The sequence below is a fragment of the Limulus polyphemus genome, unplaced genomic scaffold (assembly GCF_000517525.1).
Source record: "Limulus polyphemus unplaced genomic scaffold, Limulus_polyphemus-2.1.2 Scaffold3201, whole genome shotgun sequence".
Taxonomy (NCBI): domain Eukaryota; kingdom Metazoa; phylum Arthropoda; class Merostomata; order Xiphosura; family Limulidae; genus Limulus; species Limulus polyphemus.
This window is the reverse complement of record NW_013668811.1, coordinates 120,572-128,063: the sequence shown is the minus strand read 5'-3', so window position 1 is coordinate 128,063 and position 7,492 is coordinate 120,572.

Sequence of the window (7,492 nt, the reverse complement as noted above, 5' to 3'; positions counted from 1 at the left end):
AGTTAACTACTGACATAACAAATATTTTATTGGTTATCTACTGACAGAATAAATGTTTTAGTAGTTAACTACTGACATAACAAATGTTTTATTAGTTTTCTACTGACATAACAAATATTTTATTGGTTATCTACTGACAGAATAAATGTTTTAGTAGTTGACTACTGACATAACAAATGTTTTATTAGTTATCTACTGACATAACAAGTGTTTTATTGGTTATCTACTGACAGAATAAATGTTTTAGTAGTTAACTACTGACATAACAAATGTTTTATTAGTTATCTACTGACAGAAGAAGTGTTTTATTGGTTATCTACTGACAGAATAAATGTTTTAGTAGTTAACTACTGACATAACAAATGTTTTATTAGTTATTTACTGACAGAAAAAGTGTTTTATTGGTTATCTACTGACAGAATAAATGTTTTAGTAGTTAACTGCTGTCATAACAAATGTTTTATTAGTTATCTACTGACAGAAGAAGAGTTTTATTGGTTATCTACTGACAGAGTAAATGTTTTAGTAGTTAACTACTGACATAACAAATGTTTTATTAGTTATCTACTGACAGAAGAAGTGTTTTATTGGTTATCTACTGACAGAATAAATGTTTTAGTAGTTAACTACTGACATAACAAATGTTTTATTAGTTATCTACTGACAGAAGAAGTGTTTTTAGTGGCCTACTGAGAGAAGATATATTTCATTTGTTTCCTACTGACAGAAGAAATATTTTGTTAGTTATTTACTGACAGAAGGAGTGAAGGAATGCTTTCAAAGTTAACCAATAGGATAAGAGCTGCATCTTAACCAAACAGTGACAATAAAATACCTTGTTGATTAATCATTGAAGGAAGAAGGACAATAACTCTTATCTCAGGGTTAGGTTCCCTCTCTCCATCTATATGACGTCATAAGTATGTCTACGCTTACAAGAATAGTTAATCATATTTATTCGTAAATACATTTATATATAGCCTTACTTTTCTACACAGCTGTTCATGTTTATTTACCTAAGAATAAGTTGAAAAGCGAATATTAATAATTTTCCTACTTCATAAGCGCACGGTTTATTTATAATATTTATGTATAATAACTCTAGATAAAGTTCTGGTAATGTAATGTGTTGGATGAAGAAATTGCAATATATATGTTTAAATGTTTATATTAAAAGTTTTATTGTAAACAGTCTTGCCACATAGTTACACACACAATCGATTTGTTTGTTTTATTTTCACAAATATAACTAAACTGTCCTCCATAGTGGCACAGTGGTATGTCTGCGGACTTACAACGCTAAAAATCGGGTTTAGCTACCCGTGGTGGGCACAGCGCAGATGGTTTATTGTGTAGTTTTCTGTTTAACTACAAACAACCTATAATTGTGTAACTAGAAACGAACGAAACTAAACAAACTATAATTACCGAGTTTTTTTCAGTATATAGACATTAATCTTCATCAGATTAAAAAAAAGCAAACGTTTTGACAAATGAGCACCAATACAACTTTCATGGTTCAAATTTTACTAGTAGGAACGTCAAAAGTTTTATGGTTAAAATCTTTTTAGTAAGAACGTCAAAGTTTCATGGTTAAAATCTTACTAGTAGGAACGTCAAAAGTTTTATGGTAAAAATCTTCCAGTAGGAACGTCAAAAGTTTAATGGTTAAAATCTTTTTAGTAGAAACGTCAAAGTTTTATGGTTAAAATCTTTTTAGTAGGAACGTCAAAGTTTTATGGTTAAAATCTTACTAGTAGGAACGTCAAAAGTTTAATGGTTAAAATATTTCTAGTAGGAACGTCAAAGTTTAATGGTTAAAATATTTCTAGTAGGAACGTCAAAAGTTTAATAGTTAAAATCTTGCTAGTAGGAACGTCAAAAGTTTAATGGTTAAAATCTTCTAACCATTAAACTTTTGACGTTCCTACTAAAATATTTCTAGTAGGAACGTCAAAAGTTTAATGGTTAAAATCTTTGTAGTAGGAACGTCAAAAGTTTTATGGTTAAAATCTTACTAGTAGGAACGTCAAAAGTTTTATGGTTAAAATCTTTGTAGTAGGAACATCAAACGTTTTATGGTTAGAATCTTACTAGTAGGAACGTCAAAAGTTTTATGGTTAAAATATTTCTAGTTGAAACGTCAAAAGTTTAATGGTTAGAATCTTACTAGCAGGAACGTCAAAGTTTTATGGCTAAAATCTTACTAGTAGGAACGTTAAAAGTTTTATGGCTAAAATCTTACCAGTAGGAACGTCAAAAGTTTTATGGTTAAAATCTTACTAGTAGGAACGTCAAAAGTTTCTATAAGTTGGTATTTATATTTTGTTTCATCTAATTCAGCTTTCGTAGTTGGTGTAACTCACTATATTGCCTATCTTTCGATGCTATAAATAAGGAAGAGGCCAATGTTATTAGATGAACGTTCTAATACCTGCATTCATAGCCAGAAGATGTGATCAAATTAAAGTAATTATTAGGCTGAGAACAAAAATAATTTTAAAAGTAATTTATAAATTATTCAAGACATTCACGTGTAATTAACCAACTAGAGATACTTAATGTTATAAATTAACGCAACAGTAAGCTAAAAAATCACAATAATTAGATTGCATTGTTTCATCACTTGGGTGCCCTTTCATTTAACGACATTTTCGGTCGTAATCCAAATAATATCTCACGAGGTTGGCCAATTTAGGAGATTTAAGCTAGTTCATACACTAAGCCAAAAATGTAAATTAATTTTCATAAGTTAAATATTAATTTATATATATATATGTGTGTGTGTGTATGTATATACAATTGTTTTAAGTCTTATAGGTTAAAACCAATAAAATATAATAAAATTAACTATAAAGAAAAATTATTCTAAAAACGTCTAAAAATCATAAAGAAAAACAAGCTAACTGGTTTTTCTGAGAATAATTCCGATATTCTTTAACTGATTCATTAGATAAAACTATGACCAATGAAAGTTGGTTGCCCCACACAGAGTGTGTTGCCTTAACTAGTTTGGCATCATCAACTGACGGGAAACAGAGACAAGTTATGTGTGTTTTGATAGCAAAGACATATGTGACTATGTGATGTGTCCACCGAATCCTTGATTCTAGCTTTGTAAATCCGTAGACTTACCGCTGTCTCACCGGGGGGGGGGGGGAGGACTATAGACGTGTTAGAGAACTTACTATGAGTAGTATATATGTACATAAGCAGGAGACTACTGTCAGAAGATGGAGAAACTGTTCTCATTAGGCAGGAATATCGGTTCTTTAGGCTGGATAAGAACGATCATAAGCAGGAGACTACTCCCAGAAGAAGGAGAAGGTACCCTTCACCAACCTCTTCTGCTGACACTGCCACATAATGTACATATCACGTCTTAATAAATTTTATTTCTATTTTCATAATAACGTAGAAAACATAAAACTCTATTCTTAACAAATAGAAAGCAAACTACTTTCATTTGTGTTACTTGTGTTTTCAGGCTTACATCAACATTTATATATATATAGTTGTCTTTTTTCATTTGTGTTACTTTTGTTTTCAGGCTTACATCAACATTTATATATATATAGTTGTCTTTTTTCATTTGTGTTACTTGTGTTTTCAGGCTTACATCAACATTTATATATATATATATATAGTTGTTCTTTTTCATTTGTGTTACTTTTGTTTTCAGGCTTACATCAACATTTATATATATATAACTGTCTTTTTTTTAATTAATCATAATTGTACAAAATGTGTAAAGATTTTCTTTCATTCTTTCTTTCCCTCTACAACGCTGTGAAGACGACCTATTGCTTTACAATGATAACAAACACCTCTACAACGCTGTGAAGACGACCTATTGCTTTACAATGATAACAAACACCTCTACAACGCTGTGAAGACGACCTATTGCTTTACAACGATAACAAACAATGCAATCCTAACCATAAGGGAATTTGTTAGCTTAATTTGTCCGAGAAATACAAAATACGCGAGTAAATGAACGAAACGAATATGAGTAAAATACAATAAAAGAAAATATTAATAGGTGAAAAGAACACCAGGAATGAAGAAAAAGTTAGATTTCTTACTACGATGTACATTTTGATGTAATAAGAAGTGTAATTACCTTTCTACCAAGCACAGTAGTTATAATGAAGAGAGGGCGCTTTTGTTTCTTTACGACGTCTGTTGTTTACCGCTTAACTCGACTATTCAATTATTATTTTAGAGCTACTTCCAGTACAAGAAACTACACGTATGTTTTAATGATTATAAGATTACACAAGGCGTATAATCCAAGGCCAACACCCAAAACATATTTATTTAAAAGCATATATATAGAATAACTTGAAGACCAACATTTAAAACATTCATTTAAAGACATATAGTCGAACATTTTGACGACCAACACTCAAAACATATTTATTTAAAGGCACACAACTGAACTTCTTGAAACCAACACTTAAAGAATCTTTCATTACTTGCGTATTAATTGTAGTGACTGATTTAGTTTAGGTTGGATTCTGAACAATAATATTAATCGCTTTCTTGTCTATTGAAACGCAGTACAAAGAATGGTAATATCATATATATAAGTCAGCTGCCAGTGATGGCATTTCAAAGCTTAAAATATATTACGTACTCATGCTTTCTCCAAAGATTGAAACGAAGATGAGAAAAAATCAAGTCTGACTCAATATGTTTTATACGCCATCTTTGTTTTACTAGTATTTATTTTCGAAATGTTTTTTAATAGATCTTTTTCAAAATTGACTTTCTTGTTACTCCACGAACTTACTGATCCAACATTTTTGTCAGTTTTATTATTATTATTATTATTAATTATTATTTTATTAATTAATTTAGTATTACACTGCTACTCGATTTAAGAATTTTATTTTTGACATCCATCTCTAAGCCTTGCCTTCAGTCCTGGTTTCAGAAACAAATTAACTAACTAAAAAAACGTCATTTTCAATTCGCAAGTTGTTTTACTTCAAAACAAAAATATTTTGTACTTGTGACATTTCTTATCACGGTGCTTGTAATTTAGTTTGCTCGATTGAAACTGCTCTACATTTCTTGAATAAAAAAAGCGTCAAAAACACCGTCAGTAATTACAGTTTCGTTGTTAACTAGGTTGTTTGTAAAATGTCGTCAATAATGGGGATATGCGTTCTTTTTTCTTTGTTTGAATAGGTGAGGTACTCAGTGTTTTATTTTAAGTAAATTAAAATGTTCGTTAAAACATGATAATAAACATTTTCAGAAGAGCACTAATGTGGGAGATAGCTTGGAGGGGTCACTCGCACCACTATACAGTAGTGTATTGTCTGTCAGTAAGTCAGTAGACACAAAAATGACGTTACATAAGAGACGCTTAACGTTGCAATTTCTACTGTTGTGGCGTCAATAAAAGGCGCGCATGCAATGAATCACGAGAAGAATTATGCACTCTGTAGGTTACAGCACAGCATGATATATGCACTTAAAAGTTTGGTTTGGTTTGTTTGAATTTCGCGCAAAGCTACACGAGAGCTATCTGCAGTAGCTGTCCCTAATATAGCAATGAAACACTAGAAGGAAGGAAGGCAGCTAGCCATCACCACCCACCGCCAACTCTTGGGCTACTCTTTTATCAATGAATAGTGGGATTGACCGTAACACTATAACGCCCCCATGGCTGAAAAAGTGAGCATGTTTGGTTGGACGGGGATTCGAACCTGCAACCCTCAGATTGCGAATCGAGCTCCCTAACCACCTGGCCATGCCGGGCCCACACTTCAAAAGCATGATATAAAACTATTTCTTACTGCGGAAATACATCTAGTATACAATAGATAGTTCCACAACTGATTGACCATTATGGGCAGACTTTTTCGGTTTTCATGAGAATTCGATTGGTAAGTGTCTGATATGTATTATGTTAACCAAGCATTCTCTCATAAATTAGATTTAGTTAATATAAAACATACAAATATTTTATCTTTCATGAAAGAATAACATTTCTTTATCTAAGCCTATTTATAGCATTTATAATTAACGTACTCTAAGCAACCAGCATGCTCTTGGTGTACCCTACGACATAGTGACATTTTCCTGTGAAGTATATATATAATTCAAAAATAAAATATCTTCAACAAAGTAACCATTGTTATTGCAAAAAAAAATTATCCTTTATTAAATATAACAAAGGTTTTGTTTGTTTGTTTGTTATTATTTTCGCGCAAAGCAACACGAGGGCTATATGCGCTAGTCGTCCCTAATTTAGCAGTGTAAGACTAGAGAGAAGGCAGCTAGTCATCACCACCTACCGCCAACTCTTGGGCTTCTCTTTTACCAGCGAATAGTGGGATTGATCGTCACATTATAACGCCCCCACGGCTGAAAGGACCGAGCATGTTTGGTGTGACGGGGATTCGAACCCGCAACCCGCAGAATGCGAGTCGAGCTCCCTACCCACCTGACCATGCCGGGCCAAAGGTCAATAAATTCTGACTTAGAAACAAAAGACATATTCTAAAACATATAAAGACACACCCAAAAGTAACAACGTTTGTTTGCTTCAGAATTTTCACACAAAGCTACATAAAAGATTGTTTCTAATTTTCAATTGATGGACTAGAGATAGGACAGCTAGTCAACAGCATCCACCCCAACTCTCTGGCAACTGTTAGTCAACAGCATTCACCCCCAACTCTCTGGCAACTGTTAGTCAACAGCATCCACCCCCAACTCTCTGGCAACTGTTATGTGACCGATTTTAGCGCATCCACGGACTAAAATGTGGAGTGAAACTCTGCAGTATCGAGAACCACATTGAGACAGTGGTTAGTCTACGATGTTTCAACGCTAAATTTCGGGGTTCGTTCCTCGCGGTGGACACAGCTGATAGGCCAATGTGGCTTTGCTAAAAATATGAAACAAAAACTCTCAAGTAACTATGAAATATGGTAACATAGCTCTTGATGTAGACAATGACGACAATGAAAAGGTTGAATATTCCTTATGAATAAAAAAAAGGTGTCTTAAAAAAAAGTATTCAGAGTTATTTTGAAAACTGTTTCTGGTGGTCGTTTTTAGGGTATATTGTGTTGTTATCTTGAAAGTGCATTTACTAATAGTCTTTGTAAATATGAGTTACAAGTTTTGGCCTAAAGGTTTGTTTACAATAAGTTATTGTTTTCGTATTGAAGTAAAAAAGGGGGGATTAGGAAACTGAAAAAGAGACAATGATTTTCGTGTTGAAGTATGGAGCAGCGGGTCGGGAACACAGAAAAATACAGGTGATCTTTGTACTGTAGTAAGGAAAAGTACGTCGTGATTACCTGAAACATATATGTAAGATGAACACTTGCATCCTTAATCTACATCTACTCATTCGTTATTGTTACGTCTCCGTTCGTTAGTTAATTTTCCGTATAATTTCTTTCCGAAGAAACTTTAGCGATACAAGTCCTTTCTTAAATAAAACTGGTTTATTCTTTCTGAATAC